A 15,282-nucleotide genomic window follows, 5' to 3' on the forward strand; every position below is an offset into this window, starting at 1 on the left:
CAAATTCTCAGCCTCCCTTTGATTCAAAGAGGCAATGCAACTTTCTCTCAATTTACACGTTTGTTCTAATTCATCTAATCTCTGTTGCAATACACATTTCTCAGCCACTAATTGTTTAATCCGACTACAAGCATCCGCATCAGCCTTTTCAATCCTGATTGATATATCACTTACCTGTTCCATCACTTTTTCTCTATCAGCAAACCATTCTAATTCTTTTTGTTCCGCAATTTCTTTCATTCTCATTAACATGCATAAGGCATTGGCCATTCTCTGTTTCCTGCCTTTTTTTGACTTATTAAATATGCGACTGTTATGTGTATTACATTGTTTTAAAAGTTCATTAAACTGATATGTTAATTTACCTTCGTGAGTAAATTGAAATCTAATCCCACCATGCTTGCTAATGAAACCTTCAATGGCTTCCATTGATATGCTAATTAGCCTATCCACACCAGGTTGCTCAACCAGTTGCTTAGACAAAAGAAAACAGATAACAAAAAAAAAAAAATAGATACGAACCGTTTAAATTTCCAGTGACTTGTGGTTCTACAGCATACAAGACACAAGGCACACTCTTAATCAATGCCTTGGTCTTCTATTGGACCAGAGCTATTTCACTCTCACGTGTGTAGAAATAAAAACCTATATTCCCCCACTTTTTCCTCACAGATGTATGGTAATTCCTGCCACTCTCTAACCAACACTGTGCATTAGCAATACACTAAACAATCAGATACCAAGCACACAAAGACATAGAGGAAGCTGTTTAGAAGCTATCTTTGACCTGTAGTCCCCCTCCAAATACAAAAAACAAAAACAACAAGCAACAAATACAAATCCGTTTACCCACGAATTTCTGTAGGAGAACACACTCTTATTCAATGTCGTCCTATACGATAGCAGGTCATAGGGAATTTCTATTGGGACAGAAAGTTTTTTTTCACAATCACGTGGATATTTCCACTTTTCCCTCAAAATTGTATGATTTATCCTGTCAATCTGCGGTTATATCACATAACCAGGGATGATCAGTCCCTTATCTCGCCAGTGCGGCAATTTGCCCTCTGGTTACAGTTTCTGCAGCAAACACAACAATAATGTACATATATATATATATATATCAGTCACAATTCTCACCAGGTTTTACGCGTGCGTTTATACCAGTGAAATATCTCACAGAATTTTCCTGCTCATCCAAGCGTGGTTTCAGAATTCGCGAGCCAGCGCTAATCTTGTCCACACTAAAGATGACTTCCAGTTCTGGGTGGCTTTGAGCATCTGTGCTTACAGGGACTCAAACAAAAATACCTTAGATTTTTGTGGATTCTGTGTAAAAATATGTTTTACACGCCTTCTGGGGTGCCAAATGAAGTAACCGATCAATTCAGTCTAGTGCTATTATCATCAGTTATGTATTCCTTTGTTTAGTCCCTATAGTTCAGCTAATCTATCAAATACGCCAAGCACATGTTATTGTTAATACCACAATGTTACCACCCTTGGCTATGAAATCAATACACGGTCTAAGGTCAATTAGATCTCATTTATTTCCCAAGGAAATAAGAAAACGTGCATCAATTATCAGTAGAAGTTACAATAATACATAGCATACAATCACAGTGCAAAATAAGCCTTATACTTATCGATCCTCATGACTGGGTCTCCTGATGGAATAAAGAGACAGAGGAAGACCTCATGGTTGCAAACCTTTTTGTCAAACATACCTCAGCCATACCACACCCTACTGCCAGTCCCATTTGGTTTGGACCAATCAGTGTTCACATGACAGCCCTCCTAATATTACTGACTGTCCTGCCATATTTGGCTTTGTGGCCAGTCCCATCTGATGTGCCCTGGGCCGTCTTTGTCATCAATCTCTTTGAAGCTTGTGTGCACCATTTGGGCTGAAGGTAACTCCTTTGATATGCAGATTCTGCCACATTCCTCTACACATTCTAAACATGTGTCATGCAAACATCAACATGGCTGAGTTCGGCTGTACAAACAGCGGTGTAGATGTATAATAATAATTCCTGTCTGATTCCAACAGCTGGACTTTTGAAATGAACGGACTTGCCCACACATGGAGTAAAGTCCATTCATTTTGAACGTGACTCCAGGTAGACGGAACTAGCAAAGGAAGTCAATGTCGCCGCCTCCATCAGGGAAATTGACACCTCACTAGCCCCGTCACCTGGTATGAATTTAAAGGGGAACCCCTACGCCGAAAAAATGGCGTGGAGGTCCCCCCAAAGTCCATAGCAGACCCTTATCCGAGCACACAGCCCGGCCCGGTCAGGAAAGGGGGTGGGAATGAGCGAGCGCCCCTCCTGAGCTGTACCAGGCCACGTGCCCTGAACATGGGGGGGTGCTTTGGGGAAGGGGGCCATTTTTCAGTGTAGGAGTTCCCCTTTAAATCCATACCAGGTGACCGGGCTAGCGAGGTGTCAATCTCGTTGATGGAGGTGGTGACATTGACGTCCTTCGCTAGTTCCGTCTACCTGGTGCCACGTTCAAAATGAATGGACTTTACTCCATGTGTGGGCAAGTCCGTTCATTTTAAAAGTCCAGCGGATTGTCCGCGGGAAAAGTCTGATCGTGTGTGGGCAGGTCTGCTCGTTCGCAAAGTCCGGCGGACCTCCGCTGCAAAGTCCGGCGGGTTGTCCGCCGGATAGTCTGATTGTGTGTACGCAGCATTATGGGTCTATAGTGCTATAGGCCTATAGTTACTTGGTTTCCTGCACCCGTGCGACGCTGCACCCAAACAACAACCTTTTTTCCCACAAATAAAGCTATATTTTGGTGGTATTTGATTATCACTGCGGTTTTTATTTTTTGCGCTATAAACAAAAAAAGAGCGACAATTCTGAAAAAAAAAATCACAATATTTTGTACTTTTGTGCTATAATAAATATCCCCCCCCCCCTTTTTTTTTTTTAAATAGCAAATTTTTTTCTCAGTTTAGGGCAATATGTATTCTTCTACATATTTTTGGTAAAAAAAAATTGCAATAAGCATATATTGATTGGTTTGCGCAAAAGTTATAGCATCTACAAAATAGGGAATAGATTTATAGCATTAATTATTATTGTTTTTTTTTTTTTTTTACTAGTAATGGTGGCAATCTGCGATTTTTATCCAGACTGTGACATTATGGCAGACACATCGGACACTTTTGACACATTTTTGGGACCATTGGCATTTATGCAGCGGTCAGTGCTATAAAAATGCACTGATTACTGTAAAAATGTCACTGGCAGGGAAGGGTTCAACACTAGGGGGCAATCAAGGGGTTAAATGTGTTCCCTAGTGTGTGTTCTAACTGAAGAGGGGATGGGACTGTCTAGGGGAGATGACAGATCGCTGTCCATACTTTGTATGAACACACAGTCTGTCTCTTCTCCCCTCAGGGAACCAAGATCTGTATGTTTACACACATAGTTTCTGGTTCTCGCTGTGTCACGAGCGATCACGGGATCCCAGCGGTCATCGTGTCCGCTGGGCACTCGCATTGGGTCCGAGGGCGAGCAGTGCGCGTGCCCCTAGTGACCACAGGGAAAATCGACGTAACATAATGTTTCGCTGAGCCGTGCCATTCAGCCGCAGTAAAACTGCGGCGACTGGTCGGCAAGTGGTTAATCAAGCCTTTCTGGTGTGCCTAAATAAACCCCCCACCTGTATTTTGGATTTTTTTGATGAAGAACTTTTTACGTCTCAAGCCAGGACTGCTATCTCCCATCTGCTGTACCTGGCTTGCAAATGCATACATTTGAGATATGGTGTATCCAAGTTAATGCCACCTTGCTCAAAGAATGGTATATTTTGAAATCCAGAGGTACCCCATTTAAGTTGAATAAGCTATGGGACCCCGGCTGCAGGTACCGGGTTTAGTTCCAGTAGCCCTCGTCTCTCTGCGAATCCTGCAAGGTCTATAACGCTGCTGTGAATAGGCTCATGTAAGCAGATCAAGGATGGTTGTAGTTTTTGCCATTTTGTGAAGGACATGGGTGGGACTGTCAAACATATAGTAGGTTTTCAGCAGTAGGTTAGTTCTTAGCTTAGAACTGTTCAGTGGCATTGTTGTAGGCATTAATTTACTCATTCTCACTACAAATCTCACAATTAACAGTAAGAATACAATTTTCTATATATATTTAGTGTATACTATTCTAACACAATATGTCTTGTCAGCTATTTTGACATGCTTTACTGATACTTCTTATTGAACCAGTCATTTATGTATGTAAATCATTCTGTGCACAATGTGAGAACAGCTATAATGCATTTGGGATCTTTACTCTTTGTTTATGGATACCGTTTATTTTGTTTGGTTGTTTGAATCTATGTAAAAAGTCAAAACCTCTTAATAAAAAAAAAAGAGAAAAGCATGCTGAAGTTGTGATACTACAAGTCCTAAGATGCAGCTACCACTTTTGTACCTACTTCTATTTTTGGTCACTTTCCCATGTGTTCAGTGGGTGGTGGATTTGAGTGTCCTTTCTTCTTAACTTTACTGTGGCCAGATGGCAGCTAATTGCCAGGTGACATACCTGAAGAACTATAGCCGCCTCCACTCAATGATGTGGTGTGCCAGAGCTCAGTCACCAGTACAGACATCTTCAACTTTTGATTGGACGGCCACGATTACATTGCTCCTGCACATGAATAGGCATTCATTCACCTTGGCAGAAGCCAAAGGTGTCCCTTTTTGATTTTGAAAAGTTGCCATCTATGCAGATTGCTCTGGACTGCTCAGTTCCATGGAATCCCTTATTTCACCAAAGCTTATGGAAAGCTTCCAAAATTGCCAAGGGAATGATGAGTAGTACAACTTAGTGGTTTACTGCCCTGTTAGCAGGGATGTGTGGTGAGGTCAGTGGCTGGTGAGGCACTGGCTAGTATCAGAGCCAGATACACACAGGTTACATACACCGCGATCGTTAGAGCGAGAGCAATAATTCTAGCACTAGACCTCTTCTGTAACTCTAAACATGTAACCTGTAAAAACAATTGAAGGCATCTCCTATGGAGATTTATAAGTACTGAAGTTTGGCACCATTCCAAAAGTGTGCGCAATTTTAACCACTTAAAGTGGAGGGCCACCCTAAAAAAAAAGAGCATTAATATTCTTAAAAAAAAAAACAATTTGAAAAAAAAAAAAAAATGTTTTACCTTGCCAGAAATCCTGTTGCTAGGCAGTCTTCCTAATCTGCCTTCTTCCTGCTCCTCGGTGATCTTTGGTCTTCTGGGTAATGGGGTGCGCTGTGTTCTGGGAACTGTGTGTTCCCTAACACAACGCGTCCCATTCACAAAGCACAGCGCCACTCGCTCATGCACAGTAGGAAATGGGCAGTGAAGCTGCAAGGCTCCACTGCCTGTTTCCCTTAGTGAGGACCCTTAGGATCCTGCCTGTTTCCCTTAGTGAGGACGCTGGGACCCGAGAGCCGAGGGACATGTCAGCCTCAGCGGCCGACATCGCAGGCGCCCTGGAAAGGTAAGTCTCCTTATTAAAAGTCAGCAGCTACTTTTGTTTTAGCTGCTGACTTAAAAAAAATAAAATTATGGCTGAAACACTGCTTATTATAACACCGGCCTATTTTTCAAACTTGTTTGCAAGTTAAAATCATTTTTTTTTTGCTAGAAAATTACTTAGAACCCCCAAACATTAAAATGGAGGTCGTTGCAATACTTTCTGTGACATCGTATTTGCGCAGCGGTCTTACAAGCGCACTTTTTTTGAGAAAATGCACTTTTTTTAAATTAAAAAAATAAGACATTAACAGTGTCGATCGTGGCAGGAGGGGTGAGTCCGTTCCTGTTTGTCTGATGGCAGCAGTTTTTTGTAATGTTTTCCCTGTATGTATATCTTTCCTAGCGTCCCCTTCCTGTGTTTTCCCCACACGCTGTAGGATACAGCGTGCCTGGCAGGCATGGCGGCTGGTTTAGTTTCCGGGTTCGTGTTCTCGTGATCTTTCTGCGCATGCGTGGGTCCGGCGCGAGAACGAGGCTTGGTTCGCGCGTGCGCATAGCGGCGTTCGCGCGTGTGCACTAGTGCCGTGATTTACGCGGCGGTGACGTCACAGGGGCGCCAGTTTTAAAAAGTGGAAATAGCCTGCAAGCTTGAGAATGCTTGCAGGCTTATAGCAGTGACTTCCCCTGGCTCTTGGTCTTGTGTTACAGGTAAGGGGGCTTCTATGGGTTAGGCTTATGGTCTGTTTCTGCTTCTTCTTTTTCTAAACTGGATGCTTCGTTTTCAGCCCTGATGGATCCTTCTAGTGGCCAACCCTCTCGCAACAGGTATTGGGTATATGCCTGTGGGGGGGGGGGGGGGGTTTGGTGGAGCATCAGTTTATCTGTTGTCTCCATTAGCACAGATGTGCCCTGTTTTTTCTTGTGTTTCCTGTCAGCCCTTCTAGGTCTAGCCAGCATCACGGTTCTTGCAGAGGAAGTGATTCTTCGAAGTCGCATCAACGGCATTCCTCTTCCAGATCTAGACACCACAGTTCTCCCTCAAGGTCGGGACACTGTAGCCGGGAACCATCTCGCCCTTCCAAGGATCACTCCAGTCATGCAGCTGATGGCATCTGCTGGGGGTGTAGGGCAAACATTCCTATGGGAAAATCCCTCTGTGATACCTGCTACGCAAAAGCATCAGGCAAAAGAGGTGGCACGGACCAGCATCTGAAATCTCTGGTCGAAAACTATTGTTAAAGAGAGTCTGAAAGAAATGGGGTCCTGCCAACCCCATGTTTCTCCTACAGAGCTTTCACGCTCACCAGGGAAGCATACTCAGGCTCATGACACTTGGGAGTCCTCTTTACCTAGTCATCCGTCCGCTGTCACTTCGGATAGTGATTCTGGGGAAGAAGACTCTTGCACAGGATTTAACTTTGCCCTGCTTCTTCCTTTGGTTAGGGCCATAAAGGAGACTTTAAACTGGGAAGAGCTAGTGATGGCACCTGCGAAACACAGGAAACACAGGAAATTCTTCAAACAGTTGAAGAAGGAACGTATTAGGTTTCCTTTCCTCTCTGAGTTAGGTGAAGTTATCACGGACGAGTGGGGAGAAATAGAGAAAAAAAACTCCCCTCTCTCTAAAATACAGAGGCTTTATCCTTTTAAGGAAGATGATGTCAAACAACTGGAATCGGCCCCTCTAGTGAATGCAGCTGTGATGAGGTTGGTCAGACATGTGACCCTTCCTCTGGAAGACACGGTCTCATTCAGAGATGCTTTGGATAGAAGAATAGACTCTGATTTGAATCGGATCTATCTCACGGCAGGTATGGCATGTAAGCCAGCTTTGGCTGCCATGTCAAGAGCCATGGAGGTTTGGTCAGACAGTGTGGATGAGACACTCAGTAATTTCTTGGAGGAAGTGACCAAGAGCTCTCCCATCCAGGAATTGAGGTTGGCGCCAGCCTTCCTGGGGGAGTCCTCAATTGATATTATACGTTTGGTGGCTCGGGTTATGTTGTCTGCAGTTACCGCCAAGCGGGCCCTCTGGCTTCGTACTTGATTGGCTGACCCAGGATCGAAACAGGTATGGTGCCGTATTCCTTTTGATGGGTCCTCTCTTTTTGGCCACAAATTAGACAAGGCCATAACCCGTGCTACCGGAGGTAAGTCGGGGTTCCTCCCTCAGGACAGGAGGCTGCAAGGGCAGAAAAGGTAGTTTTCAAGGAAACAGAACCAGGAACATGCATGTAGTTATAGGCCAGGCCGGGAATTCTCCAGATCTTGGAAAACTAGACAGTCTTCCCTCAAAAAAAACACCAAGAGCGGTTCAACGGGTAAGAAGGAAATAGATAAATGTCTTTTTGAGATTGGGCCCGCCCAGGCAGGCCGGGTGGGCCTTGTCTTCTCTACTTTCGGCATGTGTGGGCGGCCTCGATCCAGGACTTTGAACCATCAGAACGGTCTCTTCAGATCACACCTGGACTTTCAGCAGCACTCCAAGGCTCAGGTGTGTTCCCACGTCTCTTCCAGCTTCAGAAGGAAAAAGACAGGTTCTATCAGCCTATGTAAGATCTTTATTGCAACAAGGCGCTGCTATTCCTGTCCCAGATGACCAGCATGGCGTGGGGATATATTCTCCTCTTTTCATGGTCCAGAAGAAAAATTGTACATGGAGACCCATTATAGATCTGACACATCTGAACCATTTCATCAAAAAAGAAAGTTTCAAGATGTCCTGTCCACAATACAGAAGTCGGTTCAACCAGGAGGCTGACTAGTCTCTATAGACCTCAAGGACGCTTATTTTCACGTCCCAGTGGCAGCAGATTTTGAACAATTTCTTCGGTTTTCCACAGGCCAACAACATTTACAATTTGCATGCCTTCCCTTCGGACTGTCGACTTCTCCATGTGTCTTCTGAAAGTTCCTGTTGGCTGTTGTGGCTCTTTTAAGAACCAGAGAGATCCAGCTCCATCATTACCTAGACGATCTCCTCCTACTAGCTCAGGACAGAGATCGTCTTCTGGAACACAGAGGTCAAGTCATTTCAACTCTCCGGGAATTCGGATGGCTCCTGAACCTGGAGAAGAGTCAGTTAGAACCTTCGCAGTCTCTTGTGTTCCTCGGAGCTCTCTTCAATACGGTGAGAGGCACCATTTCTCTACCCGAGAGAAGGTTACAATAGTTTGAGACAGGATTCGTCTGGCTCTCTCCACTTCTCATCTCCATGCAATCCAGTGTCTGAGAATCATAGGCACCATGGTGTCTACAATACCAATGGTGAAGTGGGCACAGTGGAGGATGCAACCTTTTCAGAAGGGGTTCCTTCAGCAATGGTCGGGAGACAAATCTCAACATATCCACATCACTCAAACCATGAGGGGTTCCCTCTTCTGATGGCTTCAAAGAGAAAATCTAGTGTCACTCTATCCTTCCCATCACATGGATCGCGGTGACGTAGGATGCCAGCAACAGAGGTTGGGGCGCTCATTGCCTAACGGAAGTGGCTCAAGGCTCTTGGGATTTTCCCTCTCTGAGAATAGTGTCGAACATCCTAGAGTTATGGGCAGCGTTTCAGGCACTGTTGACCTTTCGTCATCTGATAGTAGGGACATCTGTACTACTCAGGCTGGACAGGAAGGAAACAAGGGGGTACACCAGAAGCCTGTCTCTGCTACAAGAGGTGGAACCAATAATGATCTGGGCACAGAAGAATCTGGTCAACATAACGGCAACATACCTTCCGGGGATTCTCAATGTCCAAGCGGACTTCCTCTGGCGAGTCCACTTGGACAACGAGTGGTCTCTCCACGAGGACAAGTTCAAGTGGATCTTAACCTTGGGGATCTCTCCAGAGGTCGATTTCTTCGCCATCCCGTGCAACAGGAAGCTAATGAGGTACTACTCAAGATTCTGGGATCCTCAGGCCTACGGGATAGATGCCCTGACAGAGCGCTGGTGGTTTCACAGAGCATACGCTTTCCCTCCGATACCTATTGTCTTCCAGTTCCTACGGAGACTCAGATGGGAGGAAGTAGAGATAATAGCCGTAATTCCTTACTGGCCCAACAGGCCTTGGTTTCCTCTCCTAACACTTCTAAGATTCCGAGAACCAGTTCCTCTCCCAGTCAGACAGGATCTGCTCTCCCAAGGCACAATTCTCCACCCGTGCCCAGCTCACCTACAGTTGAGGGCTTGGTTTTTGAGAGGGGAAGGCTGGAAGCACTAGGATGTCCCAAAGAAGTTATTCCAACTCTCCTGAATGCAAGAAGGGGAAGTACTAACATAGTGTATGAACGAATTTGTCTTCTAGAGCTAATTCTTGTGGCACACCTGCAGTCCAAGACATCTTGAGTTTCCTGCAATCAGGCCTGGATTTGCCCCTATCAGTCAGTTCCCTTTGGGTACAGGTGTCAGCAATCTCAGCTTTTACCGGGGTGTCACGGGGCAGACACGCCCTTATTCAACAATTCTTCAAAGGAGCAGTTAGAATGAGACCTCAAAGGAAACCCAGGTTCCCCAAATGGGATCTACCGCTAGTTTTGGAATTTTTCTCACATCTTGATAAGCCACTATCCATCAGAGAGCTTACTATCAAAACTGCCTTTTTGGTGGCCATCACCTCGGCGAAGAGGGTATCCGAAATTCAGGTTCTAGGATCCAAAGAACCTTTCCTAACTTTTTTCCCGGACAGGGTGATCCTGGTTCTGATATTAGGGTCAAACCCTAAAGTCCCCTCAATTTTTCATGAGAACCAAGAGATCTCACTCCCCACTTTTATATCTACTGGAAATGTAGATATTCACTATTCACTCTCTCAATGTTGGTGTCTCCTTGAAGCAATACCTGGAAGTGACGGCTCCTTTCTGTCAGTCAGATCATCTTTTTGTTCTGTTCTATGGAAAGAACAAGGGCTTCCAAGCCTCCATCAGATCAATCGCTACGTGGATTGTACAAGCAATTCAGTGGGCTTATAGAGAGAAAGGCTTGGCTCCTCCCAAGGCGGTAACAGCACACTCAACTAGAAGTCTTTCGACCTCGTGGGCAGCTTCACGCCATGTTGCACCTGAAGTGATCTGCAGAACGGCATCCTGGCCGTCGATTCACACCTTTATGTCTCACTATTGTGTTGAGCCAACGGCCCTATCCTCAGTTGATTTTGGTGTTAAAGTTCTCTCAGTTGACAGTGTCAATTAAATCTTTGTTTTCAGCATTTTGCTCACCCGGGTGTGTACGGCAAGTTATTTCCCACACGTTAGCTGCCATGGAGTCTGTCAGGAAAACTGAAAATTCCTATCATAATACTTACCATAATTTTCCTTTCCTGATGGACTCCATGGCAGCAGGAGTTCCCTCCCCAAATGGCTGGAGTAGGCTAGTTATCGAACACGACCGCTGGAGAGAAGCAAAGATTTATGGGAGGGGTGTCCTATAGGGTAGTAGAGGCGGGACTAAACCCGCACATTGGCTGCCATGGAGTCCATCAGGAAAGGAAAATTACGGTAAGTATTATGATAGGAATTTTCCATTTTCTCTGACGTTCATTGATGGACACAGCTCCAGTAATCTTGACCATAGGGTTATTACGCCACCTTCAGGAGAGGACTAGGCAGACCATGTAATACATGTGAAAACAACAGAATTTTACAGTTCCGCCCAGGGGGACCTGTCACCAGCCCATCAGAGTAACCTAGTACCTGTCACTAGCCCATCAGAGTACCCGAGCACCTCTCACCAGCCCATCAGAGTAACCAAGTACCTGTCACCAGCCCATCAGATTACCCCTGTACCTGTCACCAGTCCATCAGAGTACCCGAGTACCTGTCAATAGGCCATCAGAGTACCCGAGTACCTCTCCCCAGCCCATCAGAGTAACCAAGTACCTGTCACCAGCCCATTAGAGTACCCAAGTACTTGTCACCAGCCCATCAGAGTACCTGAGTACCTGTCCCCAGTGCATCAGAGTACCCGAGTACCTGTCCCCAGTGCATCAGAGTACCCGAGAACCTGTCACCAGGCCATCAGAGTACCCGAGTACCTGTCACTAGGCCACCTGTCTCGAAAATCCCACTACAAAGCAAAGGGAGAACGAAGATTCACAGTCCAAGGACCATGGCTATGGAACGCTCTACCCACTAACATCCGCATGGAAGAAAACCATCAGGCCTTCAGAAAAAAACTAAAGACCTACCTCTTCTAAAGTACTTGAAGCACAGGATGGATCATGCGCCTTGAGGCGATTCAGTTCGCATTTGCATCACTATACAAATCATTCATCAGAGTACCCGAGTACCTGTCACAAGCCCATCTGAGTACCTGTCACCAGCCCATCAGAGTACCCGAGTACCTGTCACCAGCCCATCAGAGTAACCGAGTACCTATCACCAGCCCATCAGAGTAACCGAGTACCTGTCACCAGCTCATCAGAGTACCCGAGTACCTGTCTGCAGCTCATCAAGTTACCCGAGAACTTGTCTCCAGCCAATCAGAGTACCCGAGTACCTATCTGCAGCCCATGCCTCAAAGAATATACGTTGGGGTGTTTGCTTTCCAAAATGGGGTAATTTTGTGGGCAATTCAACTAAGCTGGTGCTCCAGGACCTTCAAAAGTGTGATAGGTAGGAATGAAATGATATGTATAATTTATGCTCCTAGAATGCCTGAAGGTACTACTTCAATGTTTGTCCTCTGTATGCGGCCAGGCTGTGTAAAAGTCTCACACATGTGGTATCACCATACTTGGGAAGAGTAGCAGAATGTGTTTTGGGGTGTCATTTTTGCTATATACATGCTAAGTGTTGGAGATATATTATAAATTGACAACTTTGTGTAAAAAAAAAACGGAAAATTCCTATCAAAATACTTACCGTAATTTTCCTTTCCTGATGGACTCCATGGCAGCAACGTGTGGGTTAAGTCCTGCCTCCACTACCCTATAGGACACTACTCCCATAAATCTTTGCTCCCTGCCCATGGCCGTGTTCGGTAACTAGCCTACTCCAGCCATTTTGGGAGGGAACTCCTGCTGCCATGGAGTCCATCAGGAAAGGAAAATTACGGTAAGTATTTTGATAGGAATTTTCCGTCTTCCTGACAGACTCCATGGCAGCAACGTGTGGGAAATAACTCGCCAAACACACTCGGGTGGGCAAAAATGCTGAACAAAAATTTATTTAACACTGTCAACCGACAGCACCTTTAAACCAAAATCAACGGAAGATAGACTGGCAGGTTCGACACAATAGTGAGCCATAAATGTATGAATGGATGACCAAGAGGCAGCTTTGCAGATAACCTCAGGAGCCACATGACGTGAAGCTGCCCAAGAAGTAGAGACACCTTTCGTGGAATTTGCCGTAACCGCCTCAGGAGGAGCCAAGCCCTTCTCTTTATAAGCCCACTGGATCGCCTGAACCACCCACGTGGAGATGGATCTGACCGAAGCCCTAAGGCCTTCGTTTTTACCGTGAAAAAGAACAAAAAGATAATCCGATTGCCGGAAAGAAGCTGTTGCCTCCAAGTATCGTTTCAGAATAACTCCCATGTCGAGAGGATGAAGATCCTGACTCCCAGCAGAATTAAAGGTAGGAAGAGTAATATCCTGATTTTCGTGGAAGACTGAAGTAACCTTTGGATTCGACCCCAGCATTGGCACTAGGACCACTCTGTCAGGGAAAAATGTGAGGAAAGGTTCCTTTGATCCTAAAGACTGAATCTCAGAGACTCTCTTTGCTGAAGATATGGCTACCAAAAAAGATGTCATTAGGGACAATTCTTTGACTGAAAGTGTTCTGTCCAGTTGTGAGAAGAAGTCGAGAACCAGCGGTAAATCCCACTTGGGGAATCTAGGTTTCCTCTGTGGTCTAAGTCTAATTGCTTCTTTAAAGAATTTCTGAACCAAGGGATGTTTAGCCCAGGATACTCCAGAAAAGGCCGAAATTGCCGAGACTTGTACATGAAGAGCGCTGACAGATAGGGGAATGTCTAGTCCGGACTGTAAGAAACCCAAAACATCCTGAACCGTCAGATTACCATTAGAGCAAGACTTGGAAGACAAGTGACTTGTGAATCTAGACCAAATCCTCTCATACACCTGGTTGGTACTTTTCCTCCTTGCACTCATGAGCGTAGGAATGGCCTCCTTGGGACAACCCAGAGCCTCTAACCTTCCCCTCTCAAAAAAAAGACCCTCAGACATAGATGGGCCGGACAGGGATGGAGCTTTGAGCCCTGGGATAGAAGATCGGGTCTGAGAGGTAAGGGAATCGGATCTCTGACACTGAGGAGCATTAGAAGCGGAAACCATGGCCTGTTGGGCCAATAAGGTATTACAGCTATCACCTCTACTGCTTCTGATTTGAGTCTCCGCAGGAACTGTAGAGTAATAGGAGTCGGAGGAAAGGCGTAAGCTTTGTTGAACCACCATCGATCCGTCAGTGCATCCACTCCGTAAGCCTGAGGATCCCGAAACCTGGAATAATACCTTGCCAGTTTCTTGTTGCAAGGGGAGGCAAATAGGTCGACCTCTGGGGAGAACCACAACGTTAGAATCCACCTGAAAACTTCTTTGTGAAGGGACCATTCGTTGTTGTCCAGATTGACTCGAGACAGGAAGTCCGCTTGGACGTTCTGCGTTCCTGGAACATACGTTTCTGTAATACTGACCAGGTTCTTCTGAGCCCAAGACATGATTGGCTCTACCTCCTGAAGAAGGGACAGACTCCGAGTACCTCCTTGTCTCCTTATATATGCCTGAAGTAACTGATCAATGCAATCTAGTACTACTATTATCAGTTATGTATTCCTTTGTCTAGTCCCTATAGTTCAGCTAATCTATCAATCTATTACGCCAAGCACATGTTATTGTTAATACCACAATGCTACCACCCTTGGCTATGAAATCAATACACGGTCTAAGGTCAATTAAATCTTATTTATTTCCCAAGGAAATAATACAGCGTGCATAAGGTATCAATAGAAGTTACAATAATACATAGCATACAATCAAAGTACAATATAAGCCATACTTATCCGACCTTCGCAGCTAAGCCTCATGATGGAATAAAAAAAGGGGCAGAGCTCAGGTCGCAACCCTTTTTGTCAAACATACCTCAGCCATACCACACCCCATAGCCCATCCTACTCTTTCTCGTAGACCAATCAGCGTCTCTGGGGCGTCTCCTCCCCCAGGCTAACAGTCCTGCCATACTTGGCCTCTGGGGGCAGTGTTTGCCCATGAATTTCAACTGCTCCGACTGGATTGCTATCTTGTGGCTTGATCTCGGACGCCCCACCAGCTGTCCCCTGTTCTTGCAGACAAGCCGGCGCCATATCATCTTTGAAGTTCAGTACATTCCAGGTGGGCTGAATAGAAACTCATTCTGCTATTCAAATTGTGTCACATTCCTTGCTTTCACACATGTGAAACTGCCTGGCATCACTATGGCTGAGTTCGGCTGTACAAACAGCTGTGTAGATGTATAATAATAATTCCTGTCTGATTCCAACATATCCCGATTTGCGCCTAAAAGGCGCATACCACCCTTCTTCAGACACGGCTCCTTTTGAACAGTCCATAACTGTCTTAACGTGTGTGGTTCCCCAACATGTGCTTCCGAACCAGTACCTGTGGCACAGTCCTTAGCTTATGTAACGCGTGGTTGTTTCCAACGAGCGCTCCAGAGACATCTCTTATGGAACAGTAGTGTCTTACCACGCTGTGTTTTCAACGTGTGCAGAAACAGGTCCTATGGAGCAGTCCATAATTGTTTTACAACGTGATGTTTCCCAACACGTGCCGCTTTGCCACTGAGTGACACA

The sequence above is a fragment of the Lithobates pipiens genome, unplaced genomic scaffold (genome assembly GCF_037356315.1).
Source record: "Lithobates pipiens isolate NorthernLeopardFrog02 unplaced genomic scaffold, aLitPip1_a1.2 Scaffold_16, whole genome shotgun sequence".
Classification (NCBI taxonomy): Eukaryota; Metazoa; Chordata; class Amphibia; order Anura; family Ranidae; genus Lithobates; species Lithobates pipiens.